Source organism: Megascapheus bottae, chromosome 25 (assembly GCF_031878675.1).
Source record: "Megascapheus bottae isolate mThoBot1 chromosome 25, mThoBot2.hap1, whole genome shotgun sequence".
Taxonomy (NCBI): Eukaryota; Metazoa; Chordata; class Mammalia; order Rodentia; family Geomyidae; genus Megascapheus; species Megascapheus bottae.
Genome location: NC_143533.1, coordinates 20,966,675 through 20,988,794, shown reverse-complemented (window position 1 = coordinate 20,988,794; position 22,120 = coordinate 20,966,675). Strand labels below are relative to the sequence as shown.

The 22,120-nt window shown below is 39.2% G+C and overlaps 1 protein-coding gene and 1 pseudogene across 7 annotated transcripts in view; one reads left to right on the top strand and one right to left on the bottom strand.

Moving 5' to 3' along the window:
• The window catches only part of Frmd5 (FERM domain containing 5), a 252,087-nt gene that overhangs the window by 192,386 nt on the left and 37,581 nt on the right, over window positions 1-22,120 (bottom strand). The gene's annotated exons all lie outside the window — the stretch shown is intronic.
• Window positions 8,745-9,349, top strand: LOC150046560 (beta-keto L-gulonate decarboxylase pseudogene; annotated as a pseudogene).

Here is a 22,120-nt window from a genome sequence, read left to right as displayed (position 1 = left end):
TTAGAAGATTTCTTTTTGAGGTTGGGAAAATATTTTTAACTAGTTGGGTAACTCTGAATGTCCCAAAAGCCAATCAACTATATATTTAATTTTTTTTCTTCATAGTAGTTCTAGGTGTTCAATTCGGGGCCTCTTAACAGTATAGCTTGCTTGTCCAGCTGGCAATCTACTACTTTAACCATGCCTCCAGCCTGGCCTTTTGCTGTGTAATTGCAGATGGAGTCTCTTGGACTTTTCTTCCTGGGTTGGCTTTGAACTTCAATCTGTATAGGCCATCTTCCAGATATTAACTTTCTAAAGTAGCTAAGATTACATGTTTAAGCCACCAATGCCTTTTTTTTTTCTTGTTTTGGTAGTGGGGATCGAACCCAGGACATTGCATTTGCTAGGGAAGTGCTTTGCCACTGAGCTACTTTGACTTTATGGTTGCATTACTTACCTAATAGTTAAGTTCTCTCTGCTACCTTTATCTATGGCCAATTTTGGACTTCTGTGATGTCCTCTAAAGCTGTACTTTTCCCCTGCCTCAGGCTATATTTATTCTTTTCTTTGTCTAAGGATTCTATATGTCCCCCAAAACTCCCCATCTTTAAAGCTTTAATATATCTTGACTCTCTCAGGATTTTAGAAAAATGTTAAACATGCTCAGTGTACTTTTTGAGGACGGTCAATGTAGCCTGTCACACTTCAAGAGCGGGAACAAGATGTGTCTGCCAGTACCCCATGACTACTGCCTGGTACAGAGTGGTTAAATACTTTTTGAATGATTGAATAAATAATGATGTACTTCTTTTAGCCTTACTGATTCCTTAGATGGTTTCTTTTGATCACTTTATATCAAATTACCCTACCAGTCCTATCAATTTGATAACTGTGGAGCTCAATTAATTATTCATCATTTTCATAAGACTATCAACAGCTGAGCTGCTAAGAATCTGGCTTACAGATATTCCACCATTTAGTAGACTGGCAACTAAACCTACATGAAGAGAAAATGCCCAAATATTCACTCTTCATGAGCTGTGAAAGAAAAGGAAGTAGCCATCCAAGTAATAACTTCAATAGGGTCTGAAGCCAAGGTAAAAAGCCACTCACTATCAGTCTCCATCACTTTTCTCTGCTGTGTGAGGATTTCTCTCACTGCCTGTGGAGATGCATGGCTGATTACAGTCCTGAATGTTGCCTAGTCAAATGGCTCCACTTCATTCTGTGGGAGCCAGATTAAATGTTGATAGACACCCGTCATCCGTCCAGAACCCCACCTTCCTTCCCTGTCCCTGTCTTTCTTTTAGCAAGATGGAGTCTTTCAAACCTAAGCTCCATGTCAGGTTGCTTCTAAAGAGCCCCCCACCCCCATGAGTTTTGGGGAACAAAATAAACAGAAGAGATTAACAAGAGACCTCCTTCCATTCTGTTCCCAGAACTTTCCAGATCATGTCTTACACAGACACAGACACACACACACACACACACACACACACACACACACACCCCTTTCCCTTCATTTCTGCACCCCCAACTCACTTTCCTGACAAAAAGCAAAAGGATCCTAACAAATGCAGAGATGGTTTTATCAAAGAAAAAAAAGGAAATTTATAAGTTTAATTTTAGGTTCAATGATTAATTTCATAGAAAAAGAACTATAATTCCCTAAAATAGAAGGGCCTACTAAGCATAGGTGACAAATTCTAAAAGAAACTGTTCTCAACTTACAATTCTCAGAATAGTTAGGAATAGAAATGTCCATCAAAGCCACAGTTTGCAAAGGGAACACAGTTCCCTCACAGTTGAGAACCCATGAGGTGTTTTCAGTATTTCACAGAGCCCCAGTAGAAATCTGAACCTGAAGATTTCTTTACAATTGTTACTGTGTGATGATCAGAAATTTGTGTGTTTTTCATTACTTAATATGGGGAAATTATTACTAAACATATCTAAACAGTTAAAAAATATTTTAAAAGCAATCCGTGCAGTTGGGTTCATGCCTGTCATCCTAGCTACTCAGAAAGCTGAGATCTGAGGATCATGGTTCAAAACCAGCCGGGGCAGGAAAGTCTGTAAGACTCAGCACCAATTAACCCCAAGAAATTTGAAAGTGGAACTGTGGCTCAAAGTGGTAGAGTATTAGCTTTGAGTGAAAAGCTCAGGGTTGATGCCCAGGCCTTGAGTTCAAGCCCCATGATCCAAAAGAAAAAAAAAAAAGAAGAAAAGAAAAAAGTACTCCATGGGAGGAAAAAACAATGAAATTCTGTCTGTCCTAGAAGGGTATAATTCTAAAATAAAATGACCACCATAAATGGAAGGAGAATACTTAACATGTGGCTCCGTGATAGAGCACATGTTTAAGGTGTGTAAGAAGGCCTTGGGTTTAGTTACTTACACACACACACACACACACACTGAACATCCCTTCTGAACATCTTAATTATGCTCTAGGCTTTTTCATCATCATTTCCCTCCCAGGTACTGAGGTTGTTGCACTGGATTCTTCTTCTGCCGGGACAATAGGATAATTAAATAAATAAGCACCATTGCACCCTAACCCTCACCCACAGCTACAGGCCTCCTTCACTTCCTATGCCTTGTGTGTCCCTGTTCTCTTTGAATGCTGCTCCTCTTCCTTGCTCACTATTCTCTTGTGCTCACAAGCGAGCACTGCCCACCGAGAATTCACATGGAAGGTACGTGTGCCCTAGATGAACCACCTGCAATTTTATTCTGTAGAAGCTGGTAAATATAAAATTTCTGCACCTAATAAAACACTTGCTTCTGGCTTTTGTATTGCAGTGGAATTGCTCTCTTCACCTCACCCCCTTCTATGGCTTCTTCAAAGCTTTGATCACCCTCTGTGTTCACCTTGCATGTAGCCCTACAGGGCAGGATATATTCTCTGCCTTCCATCAGGAAAATATAATATGGCCCTCTAGATTCCTCTAAAACTTCTGTAAGGTTGTCTTTAACTAAATGATGCTTTTGAAACTGGAATCCCAAAGACACTTTGAGAATAAAAGTTTTGTGGGTATGTGTCTATCTTTTGGGGACAATAAGATCACCCGGTGGGGAAAAAAGGAAAGTGGAGAAAAGTAAAATTCCTAAAAAAAAAAAAAAAAGAGAGAGAGAGAATTGAAAGGAGAGCAGGCAGAGAGTATGGCCTAGCGGTAGAGTGCTTGCCTAGCATTCACAAAGACCCGGTTTGGATTCCTTGGTACCACATACATAGAAAAAAGCTGGAAGCGGTGCTGTGGCTCAAGTGGTAGAGCTCTAGCCCTGAGAAAGTCCAAGGACAGTGCTCAGGCCCTGAGTTTGAGCCCTACAACTGGCAAAAAAAAAAAAGAAGAGCAAAGGACAGGTGTGGTAGTACACACCTGCAGTATTAGTTACCTATTAGTTACCTAGGAGGCAGAGATGGGGAAGACCACAGTTTGGCTCAAGTAGAAGAATGCCTGCCTCACAAGCTTCAGAGTATGAATTCAAATCCTAGTACTGCCAAAATCGGCAACCTCCTACCCCCAGGAAAAGGAGAGAAAAGGGCCTTAGAAAGCTGCACCATGAGCACATCTCTTCCCAAGGAGGTCTAAGTGGAGCACGAGGCCATCCCAGAGTCTGTAGGGTCAGAGTCCACACAGGTCTTCTTCATTTTCGAGGACCTGGACTCACCACCCCTCATCAGGATGTGCAAGCTTCCACATGACAGTAACAAAATGCAAATCTAGTGGCTATACATAATTTCTGAAAATCACAAACTCACTATCTGAATATAATTTTTAAGTATGGTAGCGATAGCTATTTCTATATTTAGATACAGTACCACCAAAATTCTTTCCCATGTAATAGGAAAAATGCTGTCATTATCACAACATTCAGGTGCAGGAAATTACTGTCAAACTAATTTTTTTTGAAACATTCAGAAGTAGAACGTATTATTCAGCCTTCACACACTGCCTATCAGAAATACAAGTTATATCTTCTTTTTTTGTCGTTGCTGTTAAGTTTTTTTTGCTATTGTTGCTTTATGCTAGGGATTGAAGCCAGGGTCTTATACTTGCCGGACAAGCATTCTACACTAAAACAGGACTCCTAAATTCCCAGACTGGCCTCAAACTTGTGATCCTCCTGACTCATCTCCCAAGTGGCTGAGATTACAGGTATGCCACCATGCTGCAGCCTTCTGATGTTTACATGTTACTTTTTAAGGTGTTCTTCTCAGCTATGGACGTTTCTCTAGATATTTCCTCTTCTTTCTTGAACCACCTGGCAGCTAATCTTAAAATAATTTATGTTCTCAATAATTTATGTTTCACAAGAAACGTAAACTTCTTTTTCTCTAAGACTTTTTCCAATGTGTAGAATTGTGAATCCTACCAATGCTTACCATTACTCTTTTAGGCCCCAGAGTATTCCTGGGCCTCTTGCAGACAAAGCAATGAATCTATAACCATTGCTAGCCACTTTTTTTCCTTTTGACTCACAATAATTGTACATAATTATAATTTCTGTGGTACAGGGTGACATTCTGATGTGTGTATACTTTACACAATGACCCAATCAGGGCAACTAGAAGATTTGTCAACTAAAACATTTAGCATTTCTGTGTGGTGAGAACATTATATTTCATATAATGCATGCCTAATGAAACCTTTGTTTTCTCTGCTATTCCAAAAGCATCTAATAACATGAAAACTCTAGACTGAGTTAAGAATCTCACAAACTTACAGATCTCAGCCCAAGGAGCAAGGATTACAGACATGAGCCACTGGTGTATAATATATGGAAAGCATACTTTCATAAGTCAAGGTATACTTTTCCCTGGAAATGAATGACTGAAGTATACATCAAATTTTGAATTCTAATAAGTAACAGTTCCAACAAGCACAGACACCCCATTCTTTTTCTTCTTTTTTTTTTTTGTTGGTTGTGGGGCTAGAACTCGGCCTGGGCACTGCCCCTGAGCTCTTCAGCTCAAGGCTACCGCCCTACCCCTGGAGCCGCAGGGCCACTTCCAGTTTTCTAGTGGTTAATTGGAGCTAAGAGTCTCACTGACTTTAGTGCCCCCAGGCTGGCTTTTGAATCTTACTCCTAAAAATCTCAGCCTCCTGAGTAGCTAACATTACAAATGTTTGCCACCGTGACCAGTTAGACACCCCATTCTAGGCTCTGTTACACCTCCCCTTCATGCGGACAAAGCAGTCTTGGATATTGGAGTCATTACTGGAGAGAGAACTCCTTACCTGAGGTGTGTGTGGCTTTTACAACAGTACTGATCACACTGTATCACTGTATTTGTGTGAACATGCCAATACTACAACTTGAACTCCCAGCCTCATACTCTCATTTCTGTTGTTTGTTCGTAACTGGAGATACATCTCTCAGATTTGTCTGCCCAGGATGGTTTCAAATTTCAATCCCCTGATCTCAGCCTCTTAAGTAGCGTAGGTTATAGGTATGAGCCACTGGTGACAGGCTGTATCATTTCGATTTAACTATGCAAAGTCTCTTTTCCAAAATAAAAAGTACACACCAGGTGCTGGTAGCTCACGCCTGTAATCCTGGCTGAGATTAGGAAGCTGAGACGTTGAGTATCTCAGCTCAAAGCCAATCCAGGCAGGAAAGTCTAAACTGGAATTTGGCACTGTGGCTCAAAGTGTTAGACTTAAGTGAAAAAGCTCAGGAACAGCACCCAGGTCTTGAGTTCAAGACTCATAACAGACCAAAAAAAGTATGTAACTCAAGAATAACTCTAAATAAATTACTGGTACATACATCGCTGCTTTCATTTACTTAAATTCAATGGCTTTTTAAAAACCAGTCCCTAACTTCAAAAAATGAGACATGCTGTTATTATTTTAACAATATTTCTCCAAATGATGAAGGAAGATTAAAAGCAAAACCATTAAGTCTCCAAAGAATGAAACAGTATTTTATGCTAGATATGATTTCCCCCCAAAATACTCATTTTAGTATACCTTAAAATATACAACTTTTTTTTTTACATTAACTTGAATAAAAGGAAGCTTACAAGACAGTAACTTACTCAAAGCGACTTTGAAATCCTTAGGTGGAAATTTTCCTTTCCTTAACCAGGAGAAGGAAATAACTCTGCCTGTGACAATCTTATCAGCTGCGGGAATCAGAAAAGGGAGCTTCTGCCATTTCATCAATAGAGGAGAGAGGGACTTCCAGAATCTACAGTTACTGGGGATTGGCAGAAAGATTCTCAACTCCAACTAAGACACAGGAGTCAGATCAACAAATGAAATCTCTTCTTGTCAGTACTAGGGGAGTTGAAACATGACCTGGCCACTGGACCCACCAAGTGCATTGTTGATAAGGTGTCATGAACTCTATTACACACCAACAAATGGATCTGGCCAAGGCAAAAGTATATTAGGTTTCAAACATATCTGAAGGAGCCAGAAAGGCCGAAGAAGAATCAGTAGTAAAGGAAACCTAGTAACCACAAAAAAAGGGAAATCCAATGCCAAGGATGAAAACTTAAAACACCACATATAGGCCTAATATTCAAGGCAGATGTGTTAAGCTAAATATCTACATCTTTTCCACAGGAAGAAACTAATATAGATCCCTCTTCTTTTGGATGCTTGCCTAGTAAACACAAGGCACTGAGTTCAAAACCCAGTAGTGGAAAGAAAATCAGAACTGTATGTCACAATTCCAAAGATTTTTTTACTAAAAATAAAATTTTAGGCCAAACACAATGGCTCAAAGAGTTTTTTGTTTGTTTGTTTTGGTAGGTCATGGGGCTTGAACTCTGGGCTTGAGCATTGTCCCTAAGCTCTTCAGCTGAAGGTTATAGTCCTACCCCTTGAGCCACAGCGCCACTTCCAGTTTTCTAGTGGTTAACTGGAAATAAGTCTGAAGGACTTTAGTGCCTGGGCTGGCTTTGAACCAGGATCCTCAGATCTCAGCCTCCTGAGTAGTTAGGATTACAGGCGTGAACCACCTCACCTGGCTTTCAAGATTTTAACCTAAGATATTCAGGAGGTTGGACACGAGGAAGATTAGGAATCAAGGCCACTTCAGGTAATAAGTTAGCCAAGCTCCTTTTCCATCAATAAGCCAGGTATGGTAGCATCTCAGCTAGGTAGGAGGGGAGGTGTAGGTACAAGATTGTGGTCTGAAAATAGTTCAGGGCAAAAAAAAAAACAACCAAGGTTCTATCTGAAAAATAATAGAAACAAACCAAAAACCTGCAAGTGTGGCACAAGTGGTAGATCACCCTGTGGTTAGCCAGGCCCTGGATTCAAACCCTAGTAACACATATACACACAATGCTTTAAAACTGGCAAATGTTTTTGTAGACATTTTTTTCTTTTTCTTTTCCTTCTCTTATTCTCTATAACTCTGGCAAGTAACTAGATACATGATCATCTCTTTACGGAAAACGCACACCAAAAAAGAAGTCATTCAAGGACACGTAGGTACCACAAAGCAAAGCCAAGACTTGACTGCAAGTTTTCTCAGTACAAATATGTTCCTTTCATGGTACCATTATGAAATGGCACAATGGAAGACCATTCTGCTCCATGTAACCACACTGTGCTCAATCATCAATCCCCAAACTGTTGACACAGAACTGCTTTTACACTCTGGTAAATTTTTAGAGAAATTTCAATAAAGGAAGAATTTCAGAACTGAATCTTCCTTATTCTAACCATTCTGATGAATTCAATTTATTTTTGCAGGTGCTGTGAAAAACTGACAGTTCCTCAAAATATGAAACACAAAGGCATTTGTGGTATATGCCTGTAATCCCAGCACTCAAGAAACTGAGGCAGAAAGATCACAAGTTTGAGGCTGGCCTGAGCTACATAGCAATGCTGTGTTTCAAAAATTAAAAATGTTGGGGCCAGGAGTTTGGCCTAGTGGTAGAGTGCTTGCCTAGCATGCACAAATACCTAGGTTCAATTCCTCGGTACCACATACATAGAAGTGGTGCTGAGGCTCAAGTGGTAGAGCTCTAGCCTTGAGAAAGTCCAAGGATAGTGCTCAGGCCCTGAGCTCAAGCTCAGGACTGGCACACAAAAAAAATTTTAAATGTTAGGACCCAGTAATTCCACTCTGAGCAATGTAACCCAAGGAAAATAAAAACATTTCCTCGTTGGGCACTGGTGGCTTACACCTATAATCTTAGCTACTTAAGATGCTGAGATCTGAGGTTCAGTTCAAATCTAGCCCGGGTAAGAAAGTCTCTGAGACTCTTATCTCTAATTAACCACCAGAGAACCAGAAGTGATACTATGGCTCTAAGTGGTAGAGTGCTAGCTTTGAGCAAAAGAGCTCATGGACAGAGCCCAGGTCCTAAGTTCAAGCCACACAAACTGACAAAAAAGAAAAAAAAATGTACAAAAAAAGTTTACATAAATAAATGCTCACAGCAGTATGCATAATAGTACATTCCAGGAACAGCAATCCACATGCATGGGTCCTCAGGTTCCCATGCCCAACATAAGCTTCATCTGTGCAACCTCTCACCTAGAGGAGGAGGAGGGAAAATAATGAGTTTTCTTTTCATGTGCCAAGTCTGGAGAAGCTTGCTGGAGTTCTGCAGAAGGGGGTGAAAGATAATGTAGTTGATGTCCAGGGCTCTGCAGTTGATTGTTTTGAGTACGAAACCATTTACCTTTCCTATAAAAAGGTTTATAATCTGATTAAAATCGCAAAAGAAATCAAGCTGCCTGGAGCTTTTATTCTGGGAGCAGGGACAGGGATCCGACTCTGAATTTATGCCAGTTGAAAATGAACACAATCCTCCCGTGAAAGGAAGTTACTTTGCACAGATTAACCCTATAGAGGGAGGGTGCCTACTAGAGAAACACAGTGAGAAATATCATGATTTTTGAGGTGCGTTATTGACTCATCCTTTTGCCAGTGAGGGGCAACCTGGCAAGGTCATTGAAGTAAAAGCCAAAAGAAGATCTGGACCACTTAACTTCCTGACTTATATAGGACAGGCTGTGGAAAACCATTATGAAAGCAAACCTTTTGGGATGGTAGCAGGCACTTTCCTGGTTCAGAAGGGAAAGTAAAGGGCTCATATTTTGCCTGCAGAATTTTCCTCCTTCCCACTGAACTCTGATGAACAGGTGAATAAATGGCTGCATTCTTATTTGATACAGGCTCTCTGGTTTATCTTCCAGTTTTTTGTCTCCAGTGACCCAGGACTTGATTTGCGACTAGAAAATACTTATTTTCTTTCCTCATCATGGGGAAGGTAGACATTACCATTATGACATGATGCACTGTGGAGTATCTCAGCTACTTCTCACATGGCCAGTTTCTATACAGAATTGATTAGCCAAAAGAGACCCATTCATTTGGGGGAGATTAAATCAGCTGATGGTTGTTTAGAAAAAAAAACAAACAAACAACTATTCAGATTAATCAGCTCCCTAATTGATATCAATCTAAAATCCAATAGAAATTACGTTTCTGCTACAATCCTACTTGGATAGTATTTGAAAGGAAGAGGTATGTTGCCACAGGTCACTTCATAGTCTAAAAGTTGTTTTTTGTTTTTTTTCTTTTTTTAATTTGCCAGTCCTGGTGCATGAACTCAGGGTCTGAGCACTGTCCTTGGGCTTTCTCAAGGCTCGAGCTCTACCACTTGAGCTACAGTACCACTTCTGGCTTTTTCCTGTGTATATGGTACCGAGGAATCGAACCCGGGTCTTCATGCATGCTAGGCAAGCACTCTACCACTAGGCCAAACTCCCGGCCCTGAAAGAGTTTACTGAGAGTAAAGATATGCAATTGAAGTTTATTTTTTTTCTGTACTCATTAAGTCAACATCATTTGTATTCATTATCATCAAAGTCTAGTTTGTATCTCAACTATAAACAACAGGACTTACGATAAAAGGAATCACAGTCATTGATGATAATTCCTACTATCTAATAGAAACATGTCCGAGTAATATTTGAAATTTCAAATTAGTCTGACAACTAATAAACAGATTATTTTCAGGTTTTAGGGGAAAAATCATTGTTTACAATATTGATGCTTGATGAGTCTTTGTAGTAATTTTTAAAATTCACTCTAGAAATCAGAATATAGGGGTTTTTTTTTTATGGAACAAAGTGAGCAGTGGAGAGGCTGTTACTCTTTCGGTGAAGTTATACAAGACTCAGAATTTGCCTCTCACATATGTTAGCAAAAAGGTGGTTAACCATGATTCTCCAGTCAGAAGCAATTTGTACCTTATTGGTTTATCTGCAAAAAAGGGTAGGGGTAGGAACCAGCATCAAAATACACTGAAGTGATGTGTCACATACTATATTCTTCAGTGAGATTACTGCTCAACATGAATCACTTTCTACATGAAATAGAAAATCACACAATTTTTTTTCAAACTGACAATCAGTGAAATTTTCCTTGGTGTTCTGTGTATGTGTATCTATGTACACTGATTCTAGACTTGCATTCATCCCGCCTTTGCTCACTGCTGTCACTACCACTTTTGCCATAACTCCATTCTGGCTTTTTCCTGGTTAGTTGTTTAATCTGACTTTCCTTCCTGAATTAACATTGAACCTCAGTTCTCAGATCTCAGCCTCCTAGGTAAGATTACAGGTGGGAGGCACTGAGGCCTCATCTTGGTTTTCTAACAGAATAATCACTGGCCAGAAGTCAATTTTCCACTCTTGCCAATGTCAACATTATGCTAATTTAGGAACATAGTACACTAAGCATATAATCTTCAAATCAAGTATTTGGATTGTTTGCTTTGGATGTTATTTCTAGTATTTTAAGTATAAAATTCTCAAGTGTTACTTTAAAATAAGTGCTAATTTGAGGCAGAAAGAAATGAATAAAAAATTTATATCCTGGAAAAATAATAGATTTCAAATGTCTATCAACTGATGAAAGGATAAGCAAAGTGTGGCATATCCACACAATGGAACACTGTACCCACACTATGGAAAATTATTTGGCAATAAAACAGAATAAAGCACTAAGATAGGCATGGTGTATATTTCTATACTCCTAGCATTTAGTAGGCGGAGGTGAAAGGATTAACAAATCTGGCTACTATGGAGCCTGTTTGGGAAACAAAGACCCTGTCTCTAAGAAAATAAAAATAAATTTTAAAAATATATTGCACCAGATATTAACCCACAGACCTATGGACACCTAATCTTTCATAAGGGAGCCAAAAAAGTAGAATGGAAGAAAAACAGTTTCTTCAACAAGTGGTGCTGGCAGAACTGGTTAAGCACCTGTAGAAAACTAAAGTTGGATCCTTCTTTGTCACCCTGCACCAAGATTAACTCCAAATGGATCAAAGACCTCGAGGTAAAAGCAGATACACTGAAAACTTTACAAGAAGGAATAGAAGATATATTAAGTCTCCTTAGCACAGGTCAAAACTTTCTTAATAAGGACCCAGAAACACAACAAATCAAAGAAAGTCTGGATAAGTGGGACTGCATTAAACTGCAGAGCTTCAGTAGGGCAAAGGACATAGCTAGCAAACTAACTAGAAAGCCTACAGTGGGAGAAGATCTTCACTAACCATATAACAGACAAAGGCCTCATATCTAAAATATATCAACAGCTCAAAAAATTGAGTCAGTCCCAAACTAATCTCCAAAGAAACAACCATCCCATTAAAAGATGGGCCAAAGACTTAAAGAGAGTCTTTTTCTGAAGAAGAAATAAGAATAGCCTATAGACACATGAAGAAATGCTTGACATCTCTGGCCATAAAAGAAATGCAAATTAAAACTCTAAGACTCCACCTCACTCCAGTTAGAATGGCCATGATCAAGAAATCTAATAACAACAGACGCTGGCTGGGATGTGGCCATGAAGGATCACTACTACACTGTTGGTGGGAGTGCAAACTCGTTCAACCACTATGGAAAGCAGTATGGCGGTTCCTCAAAAGACTAAATGTAGAGCTCCCCAATACCCAGCAATTCCACTATTTGGCATTTACCCAATTGTCCAGAAACAAGGACAGACTAAATCCACTAGCACAACGATGTTCACTGCAGTACTATTTACCATAGCAAAGATATGGAACCAACCCAGATGCCCCACAATTGAAGAGCGGATCAACAAGATGTAGTATTCATGTACAATGGAATTCTACGCTGCTGTCAGAAAGAATGACATTCCCCTATTTGTAAGGAAATGGAAAGACTTAGGAAAAATCATATTAAGTGAAGTAAGCCAGACTCATAGGAACACAGGCTCAATGGTTTCCCTCACTTGTCATAATCAGTAGAAACCTTGGGCTCTCCTAGCAGAGATTTACAATAGAGCAAAACCTAGATATATAAGGCCATAAGGGATGATACTAAATGAAAGGACTTCCAGGATATAGAAAGAAAATCCATATAATGAGTGATTGTTGTCCTTAATATACTAGGTTATCTCTCACCTCTTTTGCTGTCCCTTGGTTATCTCATATGGTTACAGTATTTTACCTTGTTATCTGATATATTGTATATACGTTTATTTGGTTATTTGAAATAGGATAGGGAAGAGGGGAAAACAAGATGGGGCGGGGGTGGAGGAGGGAAATGGGGACCAAGACACGAGAAAGGGTATTAATGTTTGTGAAGTAATGCACCTTCAATCTGGTGAATATAATGTAACCCTTCTATTAATTACAATAAAAATATATGAAAAAATGTATTGTATTAGGGGCCAGGAGTTTGGCCTAGTGGTAGAGTGATTGCCTATCATTCACGAAGACCTGAGTTCGATTCCTTGGTACCACATACATAAAAAAAAAAGTCGGAAGTGGTACTGAGGCTCAAGTGGTAGAGCTCTAGCCTTGAGAAAGTCCAAGGACAGTGCTCAGGCTCTTAGCTCAAGCCCAGGATTAGGAAAAAAAAATGCATTGCATTAGCACTTTTTGTTTAATATTAACATAGTACTACATGGATAAGCCTGACAAACATTACGTTAGCACAAGGCCTAGGGCTCATCCCCAAGCACAAGAAGAAGGAGAGCAAATAGGAAACTACTGTCTGCTCTTCCTTCTGAGTGATACGTATGTATGATATGTATGTTGCACAGCTCTATAAGTATATTAAAAACTGGCAAAGCATACACTTTAAGAAAATTAAGTTTATAGTCTCAAAAAAAACCTATTATGCTAAATGCAAAAAGACAGACTTAGAAAATTACACATTGCATGATTTCATTTACAACATCATGGAAAAGGCCAGAACTCTAAGGATGGAAATCAGATTTGTGGTTGCCAGAGCAGGAGAAAGAGATAAGGACTAGCTGTAAAGGAGCAGAAGACAATTTACATAATAGTCTATATTGTGATAAAAATAGGTAGCTAGATAGATTATTCAATTTTTATACATTTGTCAAAATTCAGAGAACTATGAACCTAAAAAAAATAAAACAAAGGAAATGTTCCCTATGTAAATTGTACTCCTCTCAAAAAACTGTAGGTTATTTTTGGCTGTTTTTTTGTTTTTCCAAACAATGTCCTGTTATGTTTCCTGGGCTGTCCTTAAGTTCCTGGGTTCAAGCAACTCCTGCTCTCTGAGTAGCTAAGAGTACAAGATAAATCCATATCAAGCTCAAATTTGACTTTAAAAAAAAGTCAAAACATCTGAAAATTTGAGAGCAGAGGAATGAAAACCTTTGAGGTACAATAATTCATTTTGAGTCCTACAACAGATATGGTCCTCTTATTATTGCCTATTATGGAACAAAATAGTTATGCACATGAGAACCATACACATACCTTTGCATTTACAACCAAAATTAGAAAAAGACCTCCCCAAATCCAAATTTATATAAATTAACCCAAATACTAGGGGAAACACTGTATTTAGATTTGAATCTTGAAAAACACCTAAATCCGACCAAAGTAAGCAGAATGTATTCTCTAGGCTTTTATTTTAAAAGGAAAAAGAAGAATCAACCTCTTTAAAAGTTGAATTAAAGAGAGGTACAGGGCTGGGGATGTCGGATAGTGGTAGAGTGCTTGCCTACCATGCATGAAGCCCTAGATTCAATTCCTCAGTACAACATAAACAAAAAGCTGGAAGTAGTGCTGTGGCTCAAGTAGTAGAATACTAGCCTTGGTCAAAAGAAGCTCAGGTACAGTACCCAGGGACTGGCAAAAAGAAAATAAACAAAAGAAGAAAGAGATGGGTACAATAAGCTGGGTGCTAGTAGCTTATGCTGGTAATCAGAACTGCTGAAGCAGCTGAGATTTGAGAATCAGGGTTCAAAGCCAGTCCAGGCAGAAAAGTCCATGAGTCTTTTATCTCCAACAAACTATTCTGAAAAAGCTGGAAGTGGCACTGTGGCTTAAAATGGTAGTGCACAAAGAAGTTCAAGCCCCAGGACTGAAGTGGTACTGCAGCTCACAGTGTTCAGGCACTGGTCCCTGAACAAAAGAGTTTAAGGAAAGCTTAGGGAGATACACATCAAGCTTATCTTAATGCTTTCTTCTAATTTGTTGCCCCAAAATTTTCCATTAAGTGAATATAATTTTCCACTGTGTAGATATACCACATTTTTCTTATCCCTTCTTCAGCTGATGGACATTTGCGATGTACTATTATTTATGGCTAATGCTGTGAACATTTATGCAGAAGTTTTTGTGTAGAATTCTTTTTCCCCTACTAGCAAAAGGAAAAAAAGGGGGAAAGATACAGCAGCCTTTACAAACTTAAAGAGGAGGAAGAAGCAGCATGAGTCAAGTGGTAGAGCACCAGCCATGAGTGAAAAATATAAGCCAGAGTTTGAGGCTATGAGTTCAAGTCCCCAAGTCCAGCAATCAGCTGGACTTGTAAAGGAAGAAAGGGGAGATGACCTGACATGATAGTGTTTACTAAGTACTATTCAAGGGAGAAAAATATATCAGACTCATAATGACTAGAACTCCCTGAAACTGAGCATAATTTGAAGTTACATTCTAGTTTTAGGACTATCTTTTATCAGACTTTGTTTTTTAATCCTTCAGCAGCCATATTTCTTTGGTGAGGCAATTTCTGAGAGGCTGCCCAAAGAACTGATTTGTTAAACACTCCAGGCATCTTGAACAATCTATGGAGTCCTTCCCATCAACAACTCCAATTCCATAACTTTGGAGCTCCGAATTTTTTTGGAAGCAAAAAAACTGAATGACAGCAGGCTAGACAGGTGCTTTCTTAAGCCTAAATTATACAAGGCCCATAAGTGAACTGAAGGGTTAGAAACAAGGCAGCAGAATCAATGTTCTGATCTGTGTGGCTCACATCTAAAGAAATTTTTTTTCTTTAGTGGCTTCTGCCAAGAACATTTTAAATCCTCCTGGAGGCCTGATGCTAACTCTTTCATTTAGGTATCCTCAAAATTAGGATAGAGCCCAAACTAAAGACTCTTGAGTGTGTTGAAGAAAAAAAAAAGGCACCCGTCTAAAGGTACAGGATAATTTGCAGTTGGCTGTAGGTGCCATGCTATGAGAATTCCTAATGTTTTGGTCATTTCTACTACAAGTTCAAGAAAAGTAGCCAGACGTGTGAATGTAACCGAGGTAGGCCGTTTTAATGTACCACTATTTTTTTTTCCAAGTCTTAGGCCTGTGGGGCCTTTGCTTAATTTTTGGCTCCTACAATACCACTTCACATCAAGTCCCCTTAATCTCTCCAACAAAGGAAGTGTTCCTATTGTCAGCTGTGCCCTATTCATCGGTCTTTAGACTATCCCTTATTTTTCTCCTTTTCCAGAGCAAAATAACCTATTAGCATTGGCATTCCGCCGAACACTGATTGCCCAAATGCCAAACACTGCTTTCTTGGAGGTTCTCGCCCCCAAAGCTCTAGCCTGGCATTGTGTTGATTGCTCAAAGTACACCCTGTGTCAGGCTGGGAACTTTGGAGCTGGCAATCAAGAGTGTGTTTTTTTTGATGGATACTTAGGATAGGGACAGAGTTGCTGAAATTAGTCTTTCAGGATTCCATGGTTTTTTTGTTTTGTAAAGGTGATATACAGAGAGGGGTTACAGTTCCAAAAGTCAGGTATTGAATCTATTTCTTTTTGAACAGTGTCACCCTCTGTCATTTTCTCCCATGTTCTTCCCTCCTGCCTCCCTGTCCCCCCCCCCAAGTTGTAATAGAGTACCCTTCCAACATAGTGTCTAGTGAGCATCACTGCTGAATTACTTTACCCTTTTGTGCACCGTTACAGTTTTTAACTCTTTGTGCACCACTCAGATTTCACTGCATCCACAAAAGGATTTTCAAAGAACAGATAGAAGTTTTTAGAATTCGGTAACTTCGCTTTGTCGTTACAGTAAACAAATGCTAAAGACAGGAGGTCTGTTATAAATAAAATTCATAGTTAGTTGTCATAGCCACAGAATTAAGGCTGAAATCTGAATCCACCTTTTCGTTATATTATGCCATTATTTTGTGAAAACTGTTCGTTTGTACTTTACTGTTTTTGTGCTTTACAGTTTTAGAATTAGACTTAATTCACCACCAGCTTTATGTGTGTGTGTATTTTCTGACTGACCTCAGCACATCAAGTATGACTGGAATTTTGCTGACAGTAATTCTCTCTTAATTACATTTCTGTTGTTTGACTCAACTTACACCAGATAAACATTCTGAAGAAAAAAAACTAAGGAGGTAAATGTCTTCATTTTTTTCTACCTAGAGAGTAAGTCTGCTATTAACTTAGCTTGAAAAGTCCTCTACTCATCTCCACATCCCATTTCCAATTTTTGGCAGTCTTTCACAAACTCTCCTTTCATAAATCTCTCCTCCATTGAGAAATATTTAATTTAGAATCTTTCCTTCTCCCAGGATTCTCTCCTACATGTACACTGCTATCACAGCATTACCATGGTCACCGTAATTACCTACCTAAATGTTTGCAAATTAGTTTATCACAAAGACATTTACTTTTCCTCTTTTCCAATGCTTTAGTTGTCCAAGAAAAAAAAACCTGAAAAACTGAGGCCGGGAGTTTGGCCTAGTGGTTAAAGTGCTTGCCTAGCATGCATGAAGACCCGGGTTCGATTCCTCGGTACCACATACATAGAAAAAAGCCGGAAGTGGTGCTGAGGCTCAAGTGGTAGAGCTCTAGCCTTGAGAAAGTCCAAGGACAGTGCTCAGGCCCTGTGCTCAAGCCCAGGACTGGCAAAAAAAAAAAAAAAAACCTGAAAAACAATGAATACACAATAATAGTCTTAGGTCATGGGGACACCCCCCAACAAAAAAAAAAAACCTGTTAAATATAACACCATCTAATTATTATAATGACTCACTGTAGAATCTTTAGGTTCCTGTCCACTTCCAGATAGGTATGCATGGCCCGGGTGTTTGGCCTAGTGGTAGAGTGCTTGCCTAGAATGCATGAAGACCAGGTTTGATTCCTTGGTACCACATACATAGAAAAATCTGGAAGTGGTGCTGTGGGTCAAGTGGTAGAGCACTACCCTTGAGAAAGCCAAGGGCAGTGTGCTCAGGCCAAGTTCAAACCCCAGAACACACACACACACACACACACACACACACACACACAAAGATAGGTATGCATATGCATATCTGCAATCAACCAAGTTTTTCCTTGCAAGGATACAAAATCATTCAAGACCATTCAAGAAATAAAAAGTGAGAAATGTGATATTATTCATTTTTCCTTCTCCATTTTTTTAAGCCAACTAACTACATGTCTCTAACGAGATAAGTGATTCTCTAACCTCAGCAAGCACAAGAAATCACTTGTAAAGTTTGGTACAAAGCCTGCTGAACTCCAGGAAGCAGCCAGCTGAGCAAGTAGGGTAAGCATGTTTGAGGCCATGAGCTCAAACCCCAATACTGTGGGGGGAGGTGGGGAAACTGATGACCTCCACGTCTAGTTTCTGATTCACCTGGTCTGGGGTGGAGCTAAGAATGAACATTTCTAATAAATATTCAAATGATACTAGTTCTGTGATACAGGGGCATTTTGAAAACTGTTTTAACTCATTATCTTTCATTCTTTTGATTGGTTTTACAAAAATCTATAGAAGGAAAAGAACCCTTGGGTTGTGATACAGGAGAATGCCTTGAATGATGCAGAAGAATGGCCAGATTTGTTACCGACATATAATGGTTTCTCTTGGTGGTCTGTGCCTTTCTGAGGCTTTGAAATGAGGTTTTAATACCCAGGAATGAGTGCTAGAGCATTTCTGGAGTGGTCATAAATATCAACCAGCAGATGAGGTCATGAACATGCAAGGAGTCAGAAGTAGAGGAGGGGGAATGAAACTATAATCACTGTCAAAGGGGTGTTTTCTGTAGACAAGTGAATGGAACTATTGTATACAAACTCAGTGGTTGCCAAGCATGTGGCCTAATTATATTGCCTGTATGAGCATGGCACGGAAGGATCTCTTTAGAGAACTTGATTTGTCCAAGTTTGTGTTTGGTCTGATGACAGCTAAGAAAAAGCCTGGGGAATTCGAACCTGAATCTCAGGAGCTTGGACATCAAAGGAACAACATTCATAGAACAAATCTAGTTTTTTCCAAATCTAGACTATGACACAAGGGACTTTGGAGAGATCATATGGATAAAACATCATCCACAGAAATAAGTGCCTGTAACCAGTAATAGACAAGTGGTCTACCTTGGTCATAATATTGACGTCAATAATTAGGATCACGGCAGGTGAGCTTGCTCATGCCTGTAATCCTAGCTACTCAGGAGGCTGAGATCTGGGGAATCACTGTTCAAAGCCAACACAGGCACTAAAGTCTGTGAGATTTTTATCTCCAATTAACCACTAGAAAATCAGAAGTGATGCCGAGGCTCAAGGTGTAGGGCAATAGCCTTGCGGTGAAGAGCTCAGGGACAAAGCCCAGACCCAGAGTTCAAGCCCCATGACCAAGGACAAAAAAAAAAAATGAGGATCACACGGTGACCTTGGGAGGCAAAGTAGCCCATGATTTAAGTCTAGAGCTTATTCTGTCAAAAAAGTAAAATATAGATTCTCTGACCACCCCCCTCCCTTGGTCTATATTTGACATTCCCTGTATGTAAAATCTTCATAGAAAATTTAGAACTGTGTTAGTCACCAGAATCTAATGTTAAGAATGAACACATGACCAGGAATTCTGTTCTCTTAGGTCACCACTGTTCTCTGCCACATGAAAATGAAGATGGTTTCATGTTCTTCAAATTGCCCAGTGGTCTGATCTGAGCCCCAACAGTCAAAGCCAGAAGAATATGAGGGACAATGATTATCACCTGATTTCTGAAGATATAATGCCATCTTGTCCTGAACACCACACAGTCAAGAAAAAGAAGCTGGAATACTGAGGCTAATCCTCTGTGACAATCACATCGGTTGAACAACATCTGGGGGAAGAGTGACCCACTGGCAGCTTCTCCTTGAAACAGAGTCTGTAGATCAGATGGCATTTTACAGATGAGGATGTCAAGGACAAACTCAGCTTGAAATAAACATAAGAACTAGTTATATACCAGTTGGGTACCCGGTGGTTCCTGTTGCTGTTGCATTAGGAGGTTAGAAAATGAGGCTGTGAACAACTCTCCATCCCTTTTTATGTGGTATTAACTTTAGGGGAAAGGAGTGAAGGTAGGATTCTGGGACTATTGTGAAATCCTACATTCAGAATCCTAATTCTGGCAGATCTCTGAAGCTCCATGAAGCACTGCACTACACAATATTCATTTGATCTCAGCTCTCTACACCTGCATAAATAAAGGAAAAAACCTGAAAGGTTTGAAATCTTTGGAGACAAGCCAGAAGGTCCTAAGAACTTAAGGGTATGGGTGGGTGTCCATCAATTCAACAAAAGGTAATTGCACAAAGTTGTCAGAGTCCTCAGAGGTTCTAGAAATACCACACAGTATTTACATACCTGTACTTCTTACCAAGAAGAGGGGTTACAGAGGAAAATGATTTGGACTGGGGTGGGTTGAAATTAGAGTTACAATATTGTTAGAAAATGTTTATTGGTTTCAGATGTAATACATTTTAAAAGGTTAAATTGAATATTGCAATTTTGCAGCACAAACTAGAACAGATATTTATTGAAGAACTCTTAAGTCGGCAAGGCCTTGAACTATGTGTTCTAATTCTTAGGATTTGTGATTTATAGCTTTTTCTACTTTATAAATCCTACAATAAAATCTACCACAGAAATAGAGTTTTGATCATTTAAAAAATTTTAGTGTAACAATTATTATTGGTGAATCTCTTTTAAAATCAATGCCTTGCTTCTAATTTTTCCATAAACTACTACAAATATGTAACAAAAATGTCTCTTTTAAAAGCCTAATATTAATGATAGCACAACTATGATAAATGAGTCTCTAGGCAATGTAACAGAGGACTCAAAACCCACATGCTCTTTTATTGTAAAGAATGTTGAAGTTTCTCATCTAGCATATTCATTTCCAAACATTTAATAGAATGCAAAATTCACACAAATAATCCTGAAAATATGCTCTGGTGAATGCTTCTAAATCTTTCTCATATGCTACTGAAACCTTTTTTTTTTTTTTTTTGGTTGAAGTCTGGGCCTGGGCACTGTCCTTGAGTTCTTCAGCTCAAGGCTACCACCCTGCCCCTGAGCTACAGTACCAATTCCGGTTTTCTAGTGGTTCATTGGAGACAAGAGTCTCACAAACTTTTTAGTGCCTGGGCTGGCTTTGAACCATGATCCTCAGATCTTAGCCTCCTGAGTATCTAGGATTATAGGCATGAGCCACCTCACCCGGCACTCAAACTTCTTTACAAAAGAAAAAGAATGAAGCATAATTGTCCATCCAGAATTTAACTTCAATACTCAGGAGTAGATTTTCATTCATTTTACAAAATAATGGATACAGAAACTAAGGAACAATACAAGTGCTCTTAGGATTCTAGAAGGCTAATTTTTAGAGCTTAGTTTCAAGCAATAAGAGTTTGACTTGCTACTGTAATAAAGATCCTGAGACAGCATAATTACCTGTTAAAATCTTTTTAAATCAATATTCATGAAAATACAAGTTTTGTGTTTTTCTCTATGAATAAAATTATCCTAATTTTCTAACAACATTCCTTTTGCATTAATGAAACAAAGGATTTCACTTACCAGATATGAAGCAGAAATTCTTAGAAGCAAATCATACCCTCTTACCCTCCCCAAACCAAAGACTTGGCAGGATAGAAGGGAGGTAAATGTGAATGCTTAATTTTGGGGGGGAGGGGTCAGTTGTGGGGCTTGAACTGTGGGCCTAGGTGCTGTCCTTGAACTCTTCAGTGCAAGGCTAGTGCTCTACCACTTGAGCCACAGCACCACTTCAAGTTTTCTGGTGGTTAATTGGAAATAAGGGTCTTATGGACTTTTGTGCCCAACCTGGCTTTGAACCACAATCCTCAGATCTTAGCCTCCTGAGTTGCTAGGATTACAGGCGTGAGCCATTAGCACCTAACTTGAATTATTAAATTTTGAAGAAGTTTTAATAAGGAGGCCAGGTATACCAGCCTGGGATTTTACAATATCATTGAGACAGATCAGAAATCACTTTAAGGAGACTTAGGGCTTAAGCTGATTTAGTTTTCTTAGAAAAGAATAGAACATTTCCCAATTCTATTTTTGGCTTGAATAAGCCACAATGTAAAATGTATTACTGTTTAAATATTGTTTATTATTTATAATATTTCCAAATCATTTCCTTTTTGCTATGAAATAAGCATTAACATTTCCATTTTATGGATGAAGACGGTAGAGGGGAAGAGAGAGAGACGGAGACAGAGACAGACAGACAGAGGAGGTAACTTGGGAGCCAAAATGGAGAAAAGAAACAACAAGGCTAAGAGACAATAGGACCATGGTTTAAGTACAATTAGGCCACTTATTAACACTAGGCAAGTTCCTCTGACCTCCTCAACCTGTCTTTCTATCTGTAAAATAGAAATAAAACTACCTACTTGGCAAATGGGTCACAAGGCATATGCAAAACATCTATGAGGACATTTAGTATAAAATTAGCCATTCAATACACGGCTCTCCCAACCAACCTACGATCTAATTTTGTTTACCTGGCACAATGGCAATACAGTCAATCTATAATGCTACTGTGAAGGAAACAAGATGGCAATGCCTATACAGTTTCTGGCCAGCTTAGGGCCT